The 20,684-nt window shown below is 46.3% G+C and overlaps 1 protein-coding gene and 1 pseudogene across 1 annotated transcript in view; both read right to left on the reverse strand.

Moving 5' to 3' along the window:
* LOC126213528 (5'-AMP-activated protein kinase subunit gamma-2-like) overlaps positions 1–20,684 on the reverse strand; it is an 889,308-nt gene that overhangs the window by 268,326 nt on the left and 600,298 nt on the right. The gene's annotated exons all lie outside the window — the stretch shown is intronic.
* LOC126214089 (5S ribosomal RNA) lies at positions 5,162–5,279 on the reverse strand (annotated as a pseudogene).

Below are 20,684 nucleotides of genomic sequence, written 5' to 3' on the forward strand. Positions count from 1 at the left end.
CACATCAGTCAGTCATAACAGTGCAACGACACTTCAGGACGAAGTTCAAAGATCCACCAACTGCCAACTCCATTCGGCGATGGTATGCGTAGTTTAAAGCCTCTGGATGCCTCTGTAAGGGGAAATCGACGGGTCGGCCTGCAGTGAGCGAAGAAACGGTTGAACGCGTGCGGGCAAGTTTCACGCGTAGCCCGCGGAAGTCGACGAATAAAGCGAGCAGGGAGCTAAACGTACCACAGCCGACGGTTTGGAAAATCTTATGGAAAAGGCTAAAGCAGAAGCCTTACCGTTTACAATTGCTACAAGCCCTGACACCCGACGGCAAAGCCAAACGCTTTGAATTCTCGGCGCGGTTGCAACAGCTCATGGAAGAGGATGCGTTCAGTGCGAAACTTGTTTTCAGTGACGAAGCAACATTTTTTTCTTAATGGTGAAGTGAACAGACACAATGTGCGGATCTGGGCGGTAGAGAATCCTCACGCATTCGTGCAGCAAATTCGCAATTCACCAAAAGTTAACGCGTTTTGTGCAATCTCACGGTTTAAAGTTTACGGCCCCTTTTTCTTCTGCGAAAAAAACGTTACAGGACACGTGTATCTGGACATGCTGGAAAATTGACTCACGCCACAACTGGAGACCGACAGCGCCGACTTCATCTTTCGGCAGGATGGTGCTCCACTGCACTTCCATCATGCTGTTCGGCATTTCTTAAACAGGAGATTGGAAAATCGATGGATCGGTCGTGGTGGAGATCACGATCAGCAATTCGTGTCATGGCCTCCACGCTCTCCCGACTTAACCCCATGCGATTTCTTTCTGTGGGGTTATGTGAAAGATTCAGTGTTTAAACCTCCTCTACCAAGAAATGTGCCAGAACTGCGAGCTCGCATCAACGATGCTTTCGAATTCATTGTTGGGGACATGCTGCGCCGAGTGTAGGAGGAACTTTATTATCGGCTTGATGTCTGCCGAATCACTAAAGGGGCACATATCGAACATTTGTGAATGCCTAAAAATTTTTTTTGAGTTTTTGTATGTGTGTGCAAAGCATTGTGAAAATATCTCAAATAATAAAGTTATTGTAGAGCTGTGAAATCGCTTCAATCATTTGTAATAACCCTGTAGAATGTCACTACTTCCCTAGCACAGACGCATTCTTTTCGTACGTGTCGTGGATTATTTGTATATGTTGCGCAGACATTTTAACAGTATCCATTTCGTACCGGGAATAAACCAGCTACGTAACTTTTAAGGGCAAGTGATATTGCATTCTGCATCTTTGCGATAGGTGTCACAGTTCAGAGGCACTCGATTTTTTGTAGTTTTCGGTATGATACGGCACTTTATAGTATTACAGGACCTGACGTACATTTTTACAGTGATAGTCTCGCAAAACGACTTGACAGTACACTAGTACTTTTGCAAGTGTCCGAAAAACACCGAATTTGCCACACATTAAGCGATTATATCCCTGCTAATTCGTCCTTTTTTCTGCTATTTCTGCGTATTTATTTTCTCGTTTTTGCGACCTAAAGCACAATTTTTCTTACTGGTGACACTTTGTATTTATTTAACGCATTTTACATACTTGCTCCCAGTTTATTAAATAAATAGTAGATCGAGTAATTTATGTACATAATCGACAAGTCACTGAGAAATGCATGGAGGATAGTATTTGTTGAAACAACTAAGCATTCCCTTTCCTGTTCGAGGAGCAAATTTACGAGAGGAAGCGATTGTTTGTAAGCTTTTGTACGAGCCGTAATATCTATTATATAGTCATTAAATCGTAGAAAAATACTACAGAATCAAGCCTTAATTATAATGCGTCTCGAAATTTTTAAACATATACAGTGTGTGTTACTGATATGATAACTGTAATTAGAGCTACACTACATGGTATGTACCCATGAAAAGTTGCTATCCCTCCTTTCACATGTATTTCTTTGCATCCATAGCAACAACAGTAATTAACCATCGCTATTACACTATCAACAAACGGTGAAAACACAACAAAAATTCTTGATATTATAAACTTCAAACGCTGCGGAAAGCACACACGCACAACCAAGTCCCGAAATCACGTGACAATCCTGGTTTAATGTGTTGACAAGATGTGCAGAATGCAATGCTCACTCCAGAGATATTTGCTCTATGGTCGTACGTAGACGCCATTTTGACGCTGTACTACGGCTCTGCCATCTGCCGGAACGGTTCGAAACTGCACCGGCGCATAGAACGAACATCCAATGTGAAGCACCAACAATGTGTATTATTAGCTTAAAGAAAAAAAAGTGGGCCATTGCTTACTGAAGGAGCCTCGTATATTCGTGTTGTGTAAGGTATAACATAAAACCCTCCGAATATGCGGTTCTATTGGAGGAGGAAAAGGTTCCGTCGACAGCTACATCATTAGAGACGCAGCCAAAGCTAAGATTACGGAAGGATGGAGACTGACAGTGGGCGTGACCTTTCAAAGGAACCATCCCGGCTTTTGCCTGAAGCGACTTAGGGGAAAAAACGGGAAATCTAAATCAGGCTGGCGACATGTGGGTTTGAACCTTCGTTCTTCCGAATACGAGTCCAGTGTGGTAACCACTGCGCCAAATCGCTCGGTCCGGGCTCCTACTGAACCGACATTACAGCTTTCTGCGTGCCTCGATCTTTCTTACGGAGCATTCTGCGTCCCTGTCGGTGCAGCTTTACGTGGCACGTTACCGAAATATCGCAGGAGTTATTGTGTGTTTCAGCGTGACGAAGTGGTTCCTCTACGTGAAACAGCAGAAGTGACGTCACAGAACTCGCAGAGCGTGACGTCAGCGTTTGCCGGTGGCTGTACGCACACACAAGGACGTGACTGCGAGACGTGGGAATTCAGCCTCGAGCTGCACTCCCGTGTGATTTTTGCCATCCGCGATGAGGAAACTCCAAACGTATAGCACTTTTCAGTCCCGTTTTCGAACTGCAGAGTAACTTATGGTCTTCCAGCAGTTCATGTTGTACAGTCTTAAGTAACAATAAAACGCAAGCAATTAAAGGAAATGGAGTTTATGTTGCTAAAATTTGCCAAAATCCTAAGAGAATTTAATCCAAAAATAAATAAGAAGAAAACAAAATCTATGTTAGTAGGGAAGACAAAAGAAAATGGTAAAGTTAATATTAAACTAGAAGACGATGTTCTAGAGCAGGTTGAGAACTTTTGTTATTTGGGGTGCACAATCACAGACCACAATAAATTTATCGCAGGTATAAAGAGAAGAATAGCCTTGGCAAAGCAAGCTTTCCAAAATAAAAGGAATTTCCTAACACAGAATCATGTAAGCCTAGAAAGTAAGAAAAAGTTTGCCCAAACATTTGTCTGGAGTGTCTTAACATACGGATGTGAAGTGTGGACTGTGGCAAACGAAGAGGAAGAGACTGGAAGCAATGGAAATGTGGCAATGGAGAAGAATGACAAAAACAAGCTGGGTAGATAGAAAAAGTAATGAACAGGTCTTAAGATAAGTGAATGAGAACAGAACGCTGCTACATTATATAGGGAGGAAAAAATCAAAAATGATAGCGTACATAATGAGACACAACCAGGTCCTAAAGAATGTATTTGAAGGAAAAGTTTTAGGGGAAAAACCCAAGGGGCAGGTCAAGACCATCGTATTTTAATAACATCAAAGAAGGTGTGGGGATAAAATCGTATGAAGAACTGAAGAGGATGACAATGGAGAGAGGTACGTGGATAAATCGAGAAGGCGCAGCCTTTAGTTTATGATGATGAGCAATTAATTATTGTTCATACCCTACAATTAAGTGGAGTATGTACGTTGCGTATTTGAAAACTAAGTGGCGAGTATTAAATCTATAAATCAATGTAAGACGTCCCTTTGCAGCGATTGGACCACAGTAAAGGTTTGCGACGTTCCATATAATGACTTCCTAGCTGGAGATGAACAACTGCAGCTGCCAGAGACATGAAATTAATTACAGGTGTTTTTTACGTCTAAAGTGACCTAAATCCTCGATGTTCCCTATAGCAGCCTGCCTACTAAGTAATTCTTCCAATCCATATGTGGCATTCAGCAAACCAGTGCCTAACAGGATTGGTTAAAAACAGTCTTGGTTGCAATTTTACTTATTTTTTATTTTTCGAGGACGCGTTTCGCCCTATTTAGGCATCTTCAGGTTATCTTAATTTGGTATTTCTTAGAAGAATCCTACAGTCAGTGTAGCCGAAGGGCATCGTAGAATATATCAGGCCAACATCGCATTATGCTTAGTACCTGAGCCCCCATCTCGGCCTGTTACTCGCTCCTGTGAAGGGGAACGCGTCATGCAGATCTTGGTGTCAATCGCGTCCATCTAGAAAAGTTTTTACCGAGTTTAACGACGGCTATGTTGGCCTGATATATTCGACGATGCCCTTTAGATACACTGACTGAAGGATTCTTCTAAGAAATATCAAATTAAGATAACTTTGAAGATGCCTAAATAAGGCGAAACGCGTCGTTGAAAAATGAAAAGAAATTGCAACCAAGACTGTTTTCAACCAATACTGCCTACTAAGCCCGCCTACCACGCAAGGGGGCGCGGGTTCGATTCGCTGGGTGTTGTGTGTCCATCATTTTCATGACCACAGACACGCCAGTCGCCTAAGTTGTGTCAACTAAAAAGACTTTCATTACGGCCGCCGAAATCCAGCAGGCGATATCCCGGCCAATAAATGTCATACGATCATTTTTTTTTCCAGTATGTCTAAGTAATAGGAAAGACTCGAGTAGCTGTCATTGAGAAAAGTCGGACAACATTTCACATTCAGAGGAATGTTAGCGACTTAGATGACTAGTTACGCACCTATTGTCTGCTCTGTGCGCCTTACGCTTCTCGGTTTCTATTTTACGAGTATTGCGATAGGTATTAAAAACTCACACAGGGAGAGATTTTTCCAGATTAGCAGTGTGCGGTTTAGGAATCTGTACCGGGCTAAAGCACTCAGTCTTCAAACCACAAGTGGCCCACCGCGACCATCCGACCGCCGTGTCGTCCTCAAATGAGGATGACAATAGGAGGGGCGTGTGGTCAGCACAACCGTCTACCGGTCGTTATGATGGTTTTCTGTGACCGAATAGCTCCTCAATTGGCATCACGAGGCTGAGTGAACCCCGAAAAATGGCAACAGCGCATATCGGCCCGGATGGTCACCCATCCAAGTGCCGACCACGCCCGACACCGCTTAACTTCGGTGGTCTGATGGGAACCGGTGTATGCACTGCGGCAAGGCCGTTGCCTTGTACAGGGCTAGGGCATGAATTATTTTATATTTTATACTTGCTAGCCCGTTTGTCTGGAATGTTGCGATGTATGGAAGTAAAACATGGGCGATGAACAGTTTAGAGAAGAAGACAATAGAAGCTTCTGGAATGTGGTGCTCCAGAAGAATGCTTTACACCTGATGGGTACATCATGTAAGTAAGGAGGGGAGAAAACAAATTTGTACCACGATGACTCCAGGAAGGGATCAGTCGATAGGACACCTTCTGAGGCATCAAGGGATCACCAATTTAACTTCTTAAGTAATAGAACCCAGTACGTTGTCCTCCATGGTGAGTGTTCATCGGAGGTGAGGGTATCATCTGGAGTGCCCCAGGGAAGTGTGGTAGGTCCGCTGTTGTTTTCTGTCTACATAAATGATCTTTTGGATAGGGTGGATAGCAATGTGCGGCTGTTTGCTGATGATGCTGTGGTGTAGGGGAAGGTGTCGTCGTCGAGTGACTGTAGGAGGATACGAGATGACTTGGACAGGGTTTGTGATTGGTGTAAAGAATGGCAGCTAACTCTAAATATAGATAAATGTAAATTAATGCAGATGAATAGGAAAAAGAATCCCGTAATGTTTGAATACTCCATTAGTAGTGTAGCGCTTGACACAGTCACGTCGATTCAGTATTTGCGCGTAACATTGCAGAGCGACATGAGGTGGGACAAGCATGTAATGGCAGTTGTGGGGAAGGTGGATAGTCGTCTTCGGTTCTTTGGTAGAATTTTGGGAAGATGTGGTTCATCTGTAAAGGAGACCGCTTATAAAACACTAATACGACCTATTCTCGAGTACTGCTCGAGCATTTCGGATCCCTATCAGGTCGGATTGAGGGAGGACATAGAAGCAATTCAGAGGCGGGCTGCTAGATTTGTCACTGGTAGGTTCGATCATCACGCGAGTGTTACGGAAATGCTTCAGGAACTCGGGTGGGAGTCTCCGGAGGAAAGGAGGCGTTCTTTTCGTGAATCGCTACTGAGGACATTTAGAGAACCAGCATCTGAGGCTGACTGCAGTACAGTTTTACTGCCGCCAACTTACATGAGCACAAAGATAAGAGAGATTAGGGCTCGTACAGAGGCATATAGGCAGTCATTTTTCGCTCGTTCTGTTTGGGAGCGGATCAGGGAGAGATGATGATAGTTGTGGTACGAGGTACCCTCCGCCACGCACCGGATGGTGGATTGCGGAGTGTAGATGTAGATGTATTGTAGAGAAGTGCGTGCGGGGTACAAATCTTAAATCAAGAGATGAATACAGTAAGCAGATTTAGAAGGATGTAGGCTGCAGTAGGTACTGGGAGATGAAGAAGCTTGCACAGGATAGAGTAGCATGGAGAGCTGCATCGAACCAGGCTTCTGGCTGAAGACCAAAATACCATTAAGAACAACAACAACAGCCCTTTTTATAAACGCGTCATGTGAAACAGTTTGTTTTTTGTTTCAATTACTTCCTTTTTTTCTCCGACAAGCCGGGGCGTCCAGATCGCGAGTACCGCAGCTGAGCGAGAAGTGCGGAGTCGCCGTATTTTGGTTTCTACTCGCCCAGGCACCGCCGTCTGTACGCGCGCCAAGTAGTCTTTGAACTGCTCTGAACTTCCCGTCCGCCAACTGCCGCGTCTTGTTGGTATTAATAAACAACGCGTTTCGCAACCAGCGATTGGATCACTGCAGAAGATGCGCGACGTATAAATGCATGTTGGGGGGAGGAGGAGGAGAAGAGCGGGAGGGGGAGGGGGAGGGAGAGGGGGAGGGAGAGGGGGAGGGAGAGGGGGAGGGAGAGGGGGAGGGAGAGGGGGAGGGAGAGGGGGAGGGAGAGGGGGAGGGAGAGGGGGAGGGAGAGGGGGAGGGAGAGGGGGAGGGAGAGGGGGAGGGAGAGGGGGAGGGAGAGGGGGAGGGAGAGGGGGAGGGAGAGGGGGAGGGAGAGGGGGAGGGAGAGGGGGAGGGAGAGGGGGAGGGAGAGGGGGAGGGAGAGGGGGAGGGAGAGGGGGAGGGAGAGGGGAGGGAGAGGGGGAGGGAGAGGGGGAGGGAGAGGGGGAGGGAGAGGGGGAGGGAGAGGGGGAGGGAGAGGGGGAGGGAGAGGGGGAGGGAGAGGGGAAGGGAGAGGGGAAGGGAGAGGGGAAGGGAGAGGGGAAGGGAGAGGGGGAGGGAGAGGGGAGAGGGAGTGAGAGGGGGAGGGAGAGGGGGAGGGGGAGAGGGAGTGAGAGGGGGAGGGGGAGAGGGAGTGAGAGGGGGAGGGGGAGAGGGAGTGAGAGGGGGAGGGGGAGGGGGAGAGAGAGAGAGAGAGAGATGCATCGTTACTGGTTTCGTTGAGTAAGTACAAAAGCGTCACGATGATTACGGAACTTCTGGCAGACGTTGGGAGGGAGGCATTATATACCACGGTATTGGCTCTGAGCACTATGGGACTTAACATCTATGGTCATAGAACTGCTTAAACCTAACTAACCTAAGGACATCACACAACACCCAGTCATCACGAGGCAGAGAAAATCCCTGACCCCGCCGGGAATCGAACCCGGGAACCCGGGCGCGGGCGCGGGAAGCGAGTACGCTAGCGCAAGACCACGAGCTGCGGACGGGGAGATAATATATTGTCTCTCCTACGTACACCTCGAGGAAAGACCACAAAGGTTAAATTACAGAGACTGGAGACTTGTAATCTTTCCGCCGGCGGACCATTCTCTGATTTAAGGAAGGATGTGCGAGTGGCAGACATACCCACCGCCACACACCGTAAGTCATCTTGCGGATTATATGCAATTTTAGTGCGAAAGCGCAGTACTGAAGTGGATGGAATAAAATGACAGCATATTTTAGAACCGGTAAAGAAGAGAATCGAAACCTTTTTGAGATGTGGTGCTAAAGGAGGACGTTGAAAATTTGGTGGATTGATGAGATACGGAATGTGGAGCTTGTCCGTAGAACTGGCAAGGAGAGAAACGCGGAAAATGTGACAGGAATAAAGGAAAAGTATGAGAAGACTCGTGTTAACACACAGGGTATAAACTGCCATGGTACTATAGGGTAAACACTGCAGAGGAATACACAGATTCGAATATGTACAACAAATAATCCAGGGCAGCCGGCTAGAGTTGCCGAGGGGAAAGGCGCTGGAGTCTGGAGCCGCGCGACCGCTACGGTCGCACGTTCGAATCCTGCCTCGGGCATGGCTTTCTGTGTGATGTCCTTTGGTTAGTTAGGTTTAAGTAGTTCTAAGTTCTAGGGGACTGATGACCTCAGATGTTAAGTCCCATAGTGCTCAGAGCCATTTTAACCATGTAATCCAGGGCATAAGCTCTAATTTACTAGCAAGACAGACTCACAGAATACCACGTGTGTGTGTGTGTGTGTGTGTGTGTGTGTGTGTGTGTGTGTGTGTGTGTGTGTGTGTGTGTGTGTAGGAATATGTCTTCGGGAGGGGGGAGGGGGAGCAGTAATATTCTGCTCCACCACGATGCTTTGAAGAATCTGATTCTCGGGTATAAATCAGTTTTTCTTAGTTTCTAGCATCTACAGAAATAAAAATGTAAATGATCGTTTGTACGAAATATTGTATCTTTGAAACTTCCGCAGCGATTGCTTCGAAATTTTGACACAACGTCGCATTCTAATAGACGCGTGTTTTTTTTTTTAATACCTGTACATGCAAGAGATTTAGGAACCAGGTTTTAAATTGTAAGACATTTCCAGGGGCAGATGTGGACTGACCACAATATTTTGATTATGAACTGTAGATTAAAACTGAAGAAACTGCAAAAAGGTGGGAATTTAAGGAAACGGGACCTGGATAAACTGAAAGAACCAGAGGTTGTACAGAGTTTCAGGGAGAGCATAAGGGAACAATTGCCCGGAATGGGGGAAAGAAATACAGCAGAAGAAGAATGGGTAGCTTTGAGGGATGAAGTAGTGAAGGCAGCAGAGGATCAAATAGGTAAAAAGACGAGGGCTAGTAGAAATCCTTGGGTCACAAAACAAATATTGAATTTAATTGATGAAAGAAGAAATATAAAAATGCAGTAAATGAAGCAGGCAAAAAGGAGTGCAAAATGGCTAAGCAGGGATGGCTAGAGGACAAATGTAAGGATGTAGAGGCTTATCTCACTAGGGGTAAGATAGATACTGCCTACAGGAAAATTAAAGAGACCTTTGGAGAGAAGAGAACCACTTGTATGAATATCAAGAGCTCAGATGGCAACCCAATTCTAAGCAAAGAAGGGAAAGCAGAAAGGTGGAAGGAGTATATAGAGGGTCTATACAAGGGCGATGTACTTGAGGACAATATTATGGAAATGGAAGAGGATGTAGATGAAGATGAAATGGGAGATATGATACTGCGTGAAGAGTTTGACAGAGCACTGAAAGACCTGAGTCGAAACAAGGCCCCCGGAGTAGAAAACATTCCATTGGAACTACGGACGGCCTTGGGAGAGCCAGTCCTGACAAAACTACCATCTGGTGAGCAAGATGTATGAAACAGGCGAAATACCCTCAGACTTCAAGAAGAACATAATAATTCCAATCCCAAAGAAAGCAGGTGTTGACAGACGTGAGAATTACCGAACAATCAGTTTAATAAGCCACAGCTGCAAAATACTAAGACGAATTCTTTACAGACGAATGGAAAAACTAGTAGAAGCCAATCTCGGGGAAGATCAGTTTGGATTCCGTAGAAATACTGGAACACGTGAGGCAATACTGACCTTACGACTTATCTTAGAAGAAAGATTAAGGAAAGGCAAACCTAGGTTTCTAGCATTTGTAGACTTAGAGAAGCTTTTGACAATGTTGACTGGAATACTCTCTTTCAAATTCTAAAGGTGGCAGGGGTAAAATACAGGGAGCGAAAGGCTATTTAAAATTTGTACAGAAACCAGATGGCAGTTATAAGAGTCGAGGGACATGAAAAGGAAGCAGTGGTTGGGAAGGGAGTAAGACAGGGTTGTAGCCTCTCCCCGATGTTATTCAATCTCTATATTGAGCAAGCAGTAAAGGAAACAAAAGAAAAATTCGGAGTAGGTATTAAAATCCATGGAGAAGAAATAAAAACTTTGAGGTTCGCCGATGACATTGTAATTCTGTCAGAGACAGCAAAGGACTTGGAAGAGCAGTTGAATGGAATGGATGGTGTCTTGAAGGGAGGATATAAGATGAACAACAACAAAAGCAAAACGAGGATAATGGAATGCAGTCGAATTAAGTCGGGTGATGCTGAGGGTATTAGACTAGGAAATGAGACACTTAAAGTAGTAAAGGAGTTTTGCTATTTGGGGAGCAAAATAAGTGATGATGGTCGAAGTAGAGAGGATATAAAATGTAGACTGGCAATCGAGAATAGATTTAAGTGTCAAGAAGTCGTTTCTGAAAGTATTTGCATGGAGTGTAGCCATGTATGGAAGTGAAACATGCACGATAAATAGTTTGGACAAGAAGAGAATAGAAGCTTTCGAAACGTGGTGCTACAGAAGAATGCTGAAGATTAGATGGGTAAATCATAGAACTAATGATGAAGTATTGAATAGAATTGCGGACAAGAGTTTGTGGCACAACTTGACAAAAAGAAGGGATCGGTTGGTACGAGATGTTCTGAGGCATCAAGGGATCACCAATTTAGTACTGGAGGGCAGCGTGGAGGGTAAAAATCGTAGAGGGAGACCAAGAGATGAATACACTAAGCAGATTCAGAAGGATGTAGGTTGCAGTAGGTACTGGGAAATGAAGAAGCTTGCACAGGATAGAGTAGCATGGAGAGCTGCATCAAACCAGTCTCAGGACTGAAGACCACAACAACAACAACAACAACACATGCAAGTACGTAATGTATGGAGTGTTTCAAAATGAATATCCGTGTGGTATGTATTACATGAAACCAAGAATTGTAAACAATACATCGAGTCGAAGATCAACTGAAACAGCTTTCCTTAGGGGTGTTGAACGTGAGTTCCATTCGCCACACGACACACGTCGATACGTACCAATTTTGCTAACTGAATGTCACGGCATGACCACGATTGTCTCTATTGGGTCGTCTTCAGTAACGAATCGACATCTCGCCAAATTGGAAATGTGGACATACATGATGTGGGCATCTGGGTGGTGGTGGTGGTTTTCAATGAAGCAGCTGTAAGTGGTGGTCGTGCTAGAAAAGCAGATGCATAGATCTTTATTTGGCGGCAAGATGGCGCGCCGCCTCACTGTCATAATTCAGTACGCGAGTTCGATGTGCGGTTAGCACAGTGTCTCGTATCCGTTGCAAGTCGACAACGCAACTGTGCAGTCGCTGCATCCGACCGCTGGACTCGTCGTAAGGATGACACACCGTCTTTCGTATGGCCTGCACGTTCACCCGGTCTGGCGCCATGCAATATTCTTAGCTTTGTGGGTCCACGAGGTGTATGTTACCTCCACTAGCAGCTGATCCACGCGACTCAGAAGCTGTTGTTTCAGCAGGTAGTCCGGAGACACCAATCAGGCTTTGGGAAGATTTCGTCTGAAGACTATGTGTGCCGTGTAACGAATGGTGTTCACACCGAACACTTGAGGGACGAACTGTTGAAGTTGATCTTTTATTCGATTTATTGTTTACAATTGTAATTTTAAAGCAATAAATGCTACAAACCCTTAAAACCTGATTCTCATTTTGACGCATACTCTATGAAGTGGAAAAGTCGCTACCCAAAATCTCAGAACGATGTTGACAGATTTTACTTCCAATGTTTACACATTACTCTAATGAACATTCTGACGGACTAATATACTGCGGAACGTTGTTAGGAAAGAAGAGAACTGTATTTACGGTTTATTGCCTTATGATTAGCAAAAAATGGTTCAAATGGTTCTGAGCACTATGGGACTTAACATCTGAGGTCATCATCAGTAGCCTAGAACTTAGAACTACTTAAAACTAACTAACCTAAGGACATCACACACATCCGTGCCCGAGGCAGGATTCGAAGCTGCGACCGTAGCGGTGGCGCGGTTCCAGACTGAAGCGCCTAGAACCGCTCGGCCACACCGACCGGCTATGATTAGCATAGTGCCACTGAATTACAGTTACAGTATCGATAAACAAGGCTGAAGAGGGGGGGGGGGGGAAAGAGGTGGTGTGGGAGGAAATCGATATGAGAGAGAGAGAGAGAGAGAGAGAGAGAGAGAGAGAGACGAGAGAGAGAGAGAGAGAGAGAGAGAGAGAGAGAGAGAGAGAGAGAGAGCTAGCTTAGTACTGGAAAATATCCAGAGAAGACGCGCTCAGGTGAATTACTGACAGCAAAAAGAGAGCAAGATGGGGCAGAGCAAAAAACTGAATACACACGACAAACTGCCAGAGGGCGGCTTTTCAAACAAACACGGCGTAGCGTAAACACGTGCGCCATGAAAAAACCAGGAGCAGTTATCTATCTCCTCCACCTTGTACTGCACCGTCCCGCGAAAACAAGTCGCGAAATCCCAATATACGAGGTGTATTCAAGTTCTAAGGCCTCCGATTTTTTTTCTAATTAACTACTCACCCGAAATCGATGAAACTGGCGTTACTTCTCGACGTAATCGCCCTGCAGACGTACACATTTTTCACAACGCTGACGCCACGATTCCGTGGCAGCGGCGAAGGCTTCTTTAGGAGTCTGTTTTGACCACTGGAAAATCGCTGAGGCAATAGCAGCACAGCTGGTGAATGTGCGGCCACGGAGAGTGTCTTTCATTGTTGGAAAAAAGCCAAAAGCCACTAGGAGCCAGGTCAGGTGAGTAGGGAGCACGAGGAATCACTTCAAAGTTGTTACCACGAAGAAACTGTTGCGTAACGTTAGCTCGATGTGCGGGTGCGTCGTCTCGGTGAAACAGCACACGCGCAGCCCTTCCCGGACGTTTTTGTTGCAGTGCAGGAAGGAATTTGTTCTTCAAAACATTTTCGTAGGATGCACCTGTTACCGTAGTGCCCTTTGGAACGCAATGGGTAAGGATTACGCCCTCGCTGTCCCAGAACACGGACACCGTCATTTTTTCAGCACTGGCGGTTACCCGAAATTTTTTTGGTGTCGGTGAATCTGTGTGCTTCCATTGAGCTGACTGGCGCTTTGTTTCTGGATTGAAAAATGGCATCCACGTCTCATCCATTGTCACAACCGACGAAAAGAAAGTCCCATTCGTGCTGTCGTTGCGCGTCAACATTGCTCGGCAACGTGCCACACGGGCAGCCGTGTGGTCGTCCGTCAGCATTCGTGGCACCCACCTGGATGACACTTTTCGCATTTTCAGGTCGTCGTGCAGGATTGTGTGCACAGAACCCACAGAAATGCCAACTCTGGAGGCGATCTGTTCGACAGTCATTCGGCGATCCCCCAAAACAATTCTCTCCACTTTCTCGATCGTGTCGTCAGACTGGCTCGTGTGAGCCCGAGGTTGTTTCAATTTGTTGCCACACGATGTTCTGGCTTCATTAAACTGTCGCACCCACGAACGCACTTTCGACACATCTGTAACTCCGTCACCACATGTCCCCTTCAACTGTCGATGAATTTCAATTGGTTTCACACCACGCAAATTCAGAAAACGAATGAGTGCACGCTGTTCATGTAAGGAAAACGTCGCCATTTTAAGTATTTAAAACAGTTCTCATTCTCGCCGCTGGCGGTAAAATTCCATCTGCCGTACGGTGCTGCCATCTCTGGGACGTATTGACAATGAATGCAGCCTTATTTTAAAACAATGCGCATGTTTCTATCTCTTTCCAGTCCGGAGAAAAAAAAATCTGAGGCCTTAGAACTTGAATGCACCTCGCACTGAGTGATTCGGGAGGAATATCCAACACCAGTAAACCCCTACTGGCGATTTGTCAAAGGTTCCAACTCTCATGAATAACTCTCCCAGAATATGTGTCTAACAGTGACATAATTTTGCAGGTACATTCGGTGGTATGGTAATGAGCCACTACATTATGACCGCCTATTATATTGAAATGTAACATAGGCTAATTGCAAATTATCGAATAATGGCATTAATACTATTGATGAAGCAACATTCAGGCACGTTCTCGCCTAGAATCATTCCTCTAATGTAAGAGGCAAGCACACAAAAACAGAGACATGCAAAACTTTTTTGATCACCCCAGTTCCAACAGCTCCTGTAGGCAGACCATGACTGTGGGTATTGTTTCACGCACACAGTCCCTTTGACTGTTCAGAGATGCCACTAAACACGCCCGCACATGTAAACAACCACGCATGAGCAGCGCCTGTTAGACGGAGGGGGTCCAACAGCCGATCAGTTGCAGTCATTCCACCAGGAAGGAGGTACACGGCTCGTGTTGTCTGTAGTTCAACCACGCCTAGACGATCAATACCGCGGTTCGATCACGTCCGCACTGTTACTTTGTGCCAGGAAGGCCTCTCAACAAGGGAAGTGTCGAGGCGTCTCGGAGTGAACCAAAGCGATGTTGTTCGGACACGGAGGAGATACAGAGAGAGGAAGTGTCGATGACATGCCTCGCTCAGGCCGCCCGAGGGCTACTACTGCAGTGGATGACCGCTGCCTACGGATTAGGGCTCGGAGGAACCCTGACAGCAAAGGCACCATGTTGAATAATGATTTTCGTGCAGCCACAGGACGTCGCGTTACGACTCAAACTGTGCGCAATAGGCTGCACGATCCCCAACTTCACTCCCGACGTCCACGGCGAGGTCCATCTTCGCAACCACGACACCGTGCAGCGCGGTACAGAGGGGCCCAACAACATGCCGAATGGACCGCTCAGGATTGGCATCACGTTCTCTTCACCGATGACTGTCGTATATGCCTTCAACCGGACAATCGTCGGAGGCGTGTTTGGAGGCAACCCGGTCAGGCTGAACGCTGTGGAGTGCAGCAAGGCGGAGGTTCCCTGCTGTTTTGGGGTGGCATTATGTGGGGCCGACGTACGCCGCTGCTGGTCACGGAAGGCGCCGTAACAGCTGTACGATACGTGAATGCCATCCTCCGACCGATAGTGCAACGATATCGGCAGCATACTGGCGAGGCATTCGTCTTCATGGACGACCGTTTCCGTCCCCATCGTGCGTATCTTGTGAATGACTTCCTTCAGCATAACGACATCTCTCGACTAGGGTGGCCAGCATGTTCTCCAGACATGAACCCTATGAAATATGCCTGGGATAGATTGAAAAGGGCTGTTTATGGACGACGTGAGGCGCCAACGACTCTGAGGGATCTACGGCCTTGAAGAGTGGGACAATCTGCACGAACAGTGCCTTGATGGACTTGTGGATAGTATGCCACGACGAATACAGGCATGCATCACTGCAAGAGGACGTGCTGCTGGGTATTAGAGGTACGGGTGTGTTCAGCAGTCTGGACCACCACCTCTGAAGGTCTCGCTGTCTGGTGGTACAACATGCAATGTGTGGTTTTCACGAGCAATAAGAAGGGCGGAAATGATGTTTATGTTAATTTCTATTCCAATTTTCTGTACAGGTTCCGGAACTCTCGGAACCGACGTGATGCAAGTGTGTGTAGTTGTACCGGAATCCCACCTCACCACTCACTGTAGAGCTTGCTTGCGGGCTACAGATGTAGAATACGAGTATAGGCTCCAATATAAACCAGACACTGTTCACATCGTTTTACAATATGAACAGCAAAATATCTGATGAAGGCCGACGCACAAAGCATGCAAATTGCAGACTGCCGATAGGAACGAAAGCATTACTTATAAAAGAGGAATTTGCTAACATCGAATACAAATGTAAGTGTTACAACATCTTTTCTGAAAGCATTTTTCTCGATTGTAGCCCTCTACTGGAACGAAATATGGACGATAAGGAGGTCATAGAAGAAGAGAATAGAAGCCAATTATATGTGGTACTGCAGCAGAATTCAAATCAGTAGATCGAGTAATTAACATGAAGAAAAAAAAAATGTGTGGCACAACTTGACAAAATGAAGGGATCGATTGATAAGACTCATTCTGAAAGATCAAGGGATCACCAGTTTACTAACAGGAATGAAATGTGGCGGGTAAAAACTGTAGAGGGAGACTAATAGATAAATACGACAGGCAGGTGCAGGAGAATGTAGGTTTGCAGTAGCTATTCGGAGATGATGACGCTTCCACAGAATAGATTAGCATGAAGAGCTACATCAAGCCTGTCTTCCGACTGAAGACCACAACGCCAACAGCTGATAATTTTTAAAGTATTAATTTATCTCGGCCGTCCAGCTGAATGGCCATCTTATATACCGAGTAACAGTGGGACGGCACGGAAATAAATGTATTAGAAAATAATCGCTCGGGTGTTTTACGCCGCTTTTGATGATCCTCGGCTGCTTCACAGGTAGCTGAAAACAGACGCGGCCGGAGAGTTTTTCAATTAAGCCGCCGAATTGTACGGATGTCACCTCCACGCTCCGAGATTAATATCCGCGGACGAGCTTTTAATCGCGGCACTATGTCGCCGGAAAAATCTACTCCGCAGAAGTGTGTACGACCAGGCAGCAGTGCAAGCGGAGGAGAATTACCGCCGTGTGGCATCGACGCCGATGCGGCAGATTCAGAGACCGTGTGAAAATTCTTCCAATCCATATGTGCATACAGCAAATCAGTGCTCAACAGTCTCGGCTAAAAACAACAGTCTCGGCTAAAAACAACAGTCTCGGCTAAAAACAACAGTCTCGGCTAAAAACAACAGTCTCGGCTAAAAACAACAGTCTCGCCTAAAAACAACAGTCTCGCCTAAAAACAACAGTCTCGCCTAAAAACAACAGTCTCGCCTAAAAACAACAGTCTCGCCTAAAAACAACAGTCTCGCCTAAAAACAACAGTCTCGCCTAAAAACAACAGTCTCGCCTAAAAACAACAGTCTCGCCTAAAAACAACAGTCTCGCCTAAAAACAACAGTCTCGGTTGCAATTTTAGTTTTTTCTTATTTTTCAACTACACGTTTCGCCTTATTTAGGCATCTTCAGGTTTATCTTGAATTGGTGTTTCTTAGACCGATCCTTTAGACAGTGTAGCCAAAGGGCTTCGTCGAATACATCAGGCCAACATCGCCTTCGTTAAACTCAGTAAAGGCTACACTGTCTAAAGGATCGGTCTAAGAAACACCAATTTAAGATCAACCTGAAGATGTCTAAATAAGGCGAAACTCTTAGTTGAAAAATAAAAAAAACTAAGATTGCAACCAAGACCGTTTTTAGCCAATACAGTGTCAAAATTTTGCGGTCACAGTTCGAGCACTGTTACCAACACAAGGCAGTTCTGGACGGGAGGGGGTACAGGCAGAGTGCTCGAGCAGTCTACGTCAGTGTCACGAGAGTTAAGGCGTGGCCCTCCCCGCACGATGTCACAAGAGACTGTCGCTATTCCCACTACTAACAGGCGCCCGTGACGATGTCGTAGACGGACTGGCACGCCGAATTCCGAAATTTGCGGGATTTATGAAAATGAAACACGCTGCAGATCGAACTTAGAACTTCCTGACGAGTGCGACATGGCGAGAGCAGTCATCCTGGATTGGAGGGGAGGCGCATGGGTGGGCGTGGATGTCGATGAGGGAGAGGCAGTGTGTGACATAATAAGCCAGGGGATGTTCTTGACCTTGACCTTGACCTTCATGACATCGACGTAGACGGGCGCAAGACTGCAGTAGCAGCCACTTTCGTCCACTAATCACGCCTAGGAAATGACTGTCGCACGTACACCAACAGCGCGTTTTGACCACAGCTACGTCTTACCGTATTTGTATACGGCCATTTCACTTTTTCAAACACCGAAACAAATGCACACTACTTCTCCCACTTACGTTTCTTATTCTTTTCGTTTGGGTGTCAGTGACGTCAATTTCTCTCTCTCTCTCTCTCTCTCTCTCTCTCTCTCTGCCTCGCCCACCCATTTTTTTTCTGACGTCCTTTGCTTCCACGCTTCACAGTCTACTTCTGTCAAGTTGGGCCACATTTTTGTCCTCACCTCCGCCCCAATTCGATTCAGTACCTCTTCACCCAAAATACTAACACGAATTCTTTACAGACGAATGGAAAAACTGGTAGAAGCCGAGGTCGCGGAATATCAGTTTCGATTCGTAGAAATGTTGGAACACGTGACGCAATACTCACCCTACGACTTATCTTGGAAGGTAGACTAACGAAAGGCAAACCTACGCTTCTGGCATTTGTAAAGTTACAGACAGCTTTTTGACAATGTTGACTGGAATGCTCTTTCAAATCCTGAAGATGGCAGGGGTCAAATACAATGAGCGAAAGGTTGGTTTACAATTTGTACAGAAACGAGATGGTAGCTGTAAGATGGTAGTTGAAAAGGGAAGCAGTGGTTGAGAAGCGAGTGAGAGAGAATTGTAGCCTATCCCCTATGTTATTCAACCTGTATATTGTGCAAGCGGTAAAGGGAATAACAGAAAACTTTGGAGTAGGAATTCAAAACCATGGAGAAGAAATAAAAACTTCGCCGATGACACTGTAATTGTGTCAGAGACAGCAAAGGACCTGGAAGAACAGTTGAACGGAATGGACAGTGTCTTGAAAGGAGGATATAAGATGAACATCAGCAAAAGCAAAACGAGGATAAAGGAATGTAGTCGACTTAAATTAGGTGATGCTGAGGGAATTTGATTAGGAAAGGAAACACTTGTGCAGGCCGCTGTGGCCGGGCGGTTCTAGGCGCTTCAGTCCGGAGACCGCGCTGCTGCTACGGTCGCAGGTTCGAATCCTGCCTCGGACATGGATGTGTGTAATGCCCTTAGGTTTACAAACTGCCTATTGGCTTCTGTCTCGGGTTCTTCGGCCGACGCTCATCTAATGATTTTTCTGACGTTTCGCCAGCACGAGTGGCTGGCATTGTCAAAGCTTCACCCTCCATTGCCGGTGGTGAACTGGAGGCGAGCTTTATAAGAGATGGGGCCCCTCCAAGCCCGCACCAACGTGGTGACCAAACCAAAAGTTCTACTGTCACCTCCGTAAACATGTTAGTTATCTAGTAAGTGGATCACAGGATGCTGGTCTGTGATGTTGTCCGTGCGTCTGGGTAAGACTACGCATTAACACGGTCCATCAGGTGATAGATAGTGGACGAAACGCGAGTGAGGGTAGCGATTTGAAGAGCAGAGGGAAAAAAGTGCCATGGCTCGTGCCGTGGGAAAAAAAACCTCTGCGACAGTGGGATGGGTAGTAAGAGCAGTAGTGGCTTACTAGCTGCGATAGCTCATGCAAGGTTGGATTTGTTAGTATGGGTATCATGCATCATTACCGTGACAAGCGATGGCGATGTATCCCAGTGGCTGCAGCTGCTACATTCCTGGAACATTCAAGATCGTTATACAGTAGTGGGAGATCGGCCATAGATCGTCTCACTGTGTGGGGGATGTGTGGAGCTTGTTTGCATGCGGTGTACGGTACGGCTTCCCTGTGTGGTGCCAGTTATTCGGCAGTGTATTTCAGCTGGATATCCAGTAATGGCGTCTGATTAACAGGGGCTCGCCTGTGCCGTTATGTTTGCGTATGCTTGGCCATAGATGTTATGCCCTTACAAGTATGTCTTTTGGTCTTTTATGTTTCCATCTATGGTTGTGGTCGTAGTTCCCCAGATTCAGAATAAACGGGTTCTGCGAATGTCTGGAGTTTCTGTATAGTCTTGTGGTGAGTTTGTGGATTACCTCCGTGAGAGTCTCAAGTTGGTATTCCCGGTGGAGGTCCGCGATGCGTGTGTATCGTGGAGCATTGCTTATGATTTGCGGCCGCAGACTATATGTACCTGGCGCGCCAACGTCCGAGGGCTTCTCCGCGGTCATTTCCGGTGCGGTTCTCCTCTTGCTACCTGCGACGGTCGTTCGCTGCAGTACGGGAAGCCAGGATCCGTTTACCTTAAGGATTTCCTCTTTCTTGTTGAAACTGTTCGCATGTTTTTGGATTTCTACAGCTTCTCTGAACAAGCGCGTATGATAGTGCTTCTCTACAGCCAGAACTTCCGTGTCGGCGAATTTTATTACGTGGTCGGTCTCATTCAGTGCGTGTTCTGCCACGGCCGATTTCTCCACCTGCCCCAACCTGCAATGTCGCTTATGCTCTTTGATCCTGGTGTTAATGGATCGTCCAGTCATTCCGACATAAACTTTTCCGCATGTGCAAGGTATACGGTATATTCCCGACATTGCAAGTGGGTCTCTTTTCTCCTTCGCCGATCTAAGACACTCTTTGATCTTCCTTGTCGGTTTGAAAATCGTCTTTACGCCGTGTTTGCGCAATATACGGCCGATTCTGTCCGTCACTCTGGGAATGTATGGCAGAAAGGCCGTACCCGACATTTCTTTTTCTGGTTCCTTACTTCGCCGAGTGTTTGGCTCTGTTACACTTCTAATGTAATTTGTGGAGTACCCATT

This window comes from Schistocerca nitens, chromosome 11, assembly GCF_023898315.1.
Source record: "Schistocerca nitens isolate TAMUIC-IGC-003100 chromosome 11, iqSchNite1.1, whole genome shotgun sequence".
Taxonomy (NCBI): Eukaryota; Metazoa; Arthropoda; class Insecta; order Orthoptera; family Acrididae; genus Schistocerca; species Schistocerca nitens.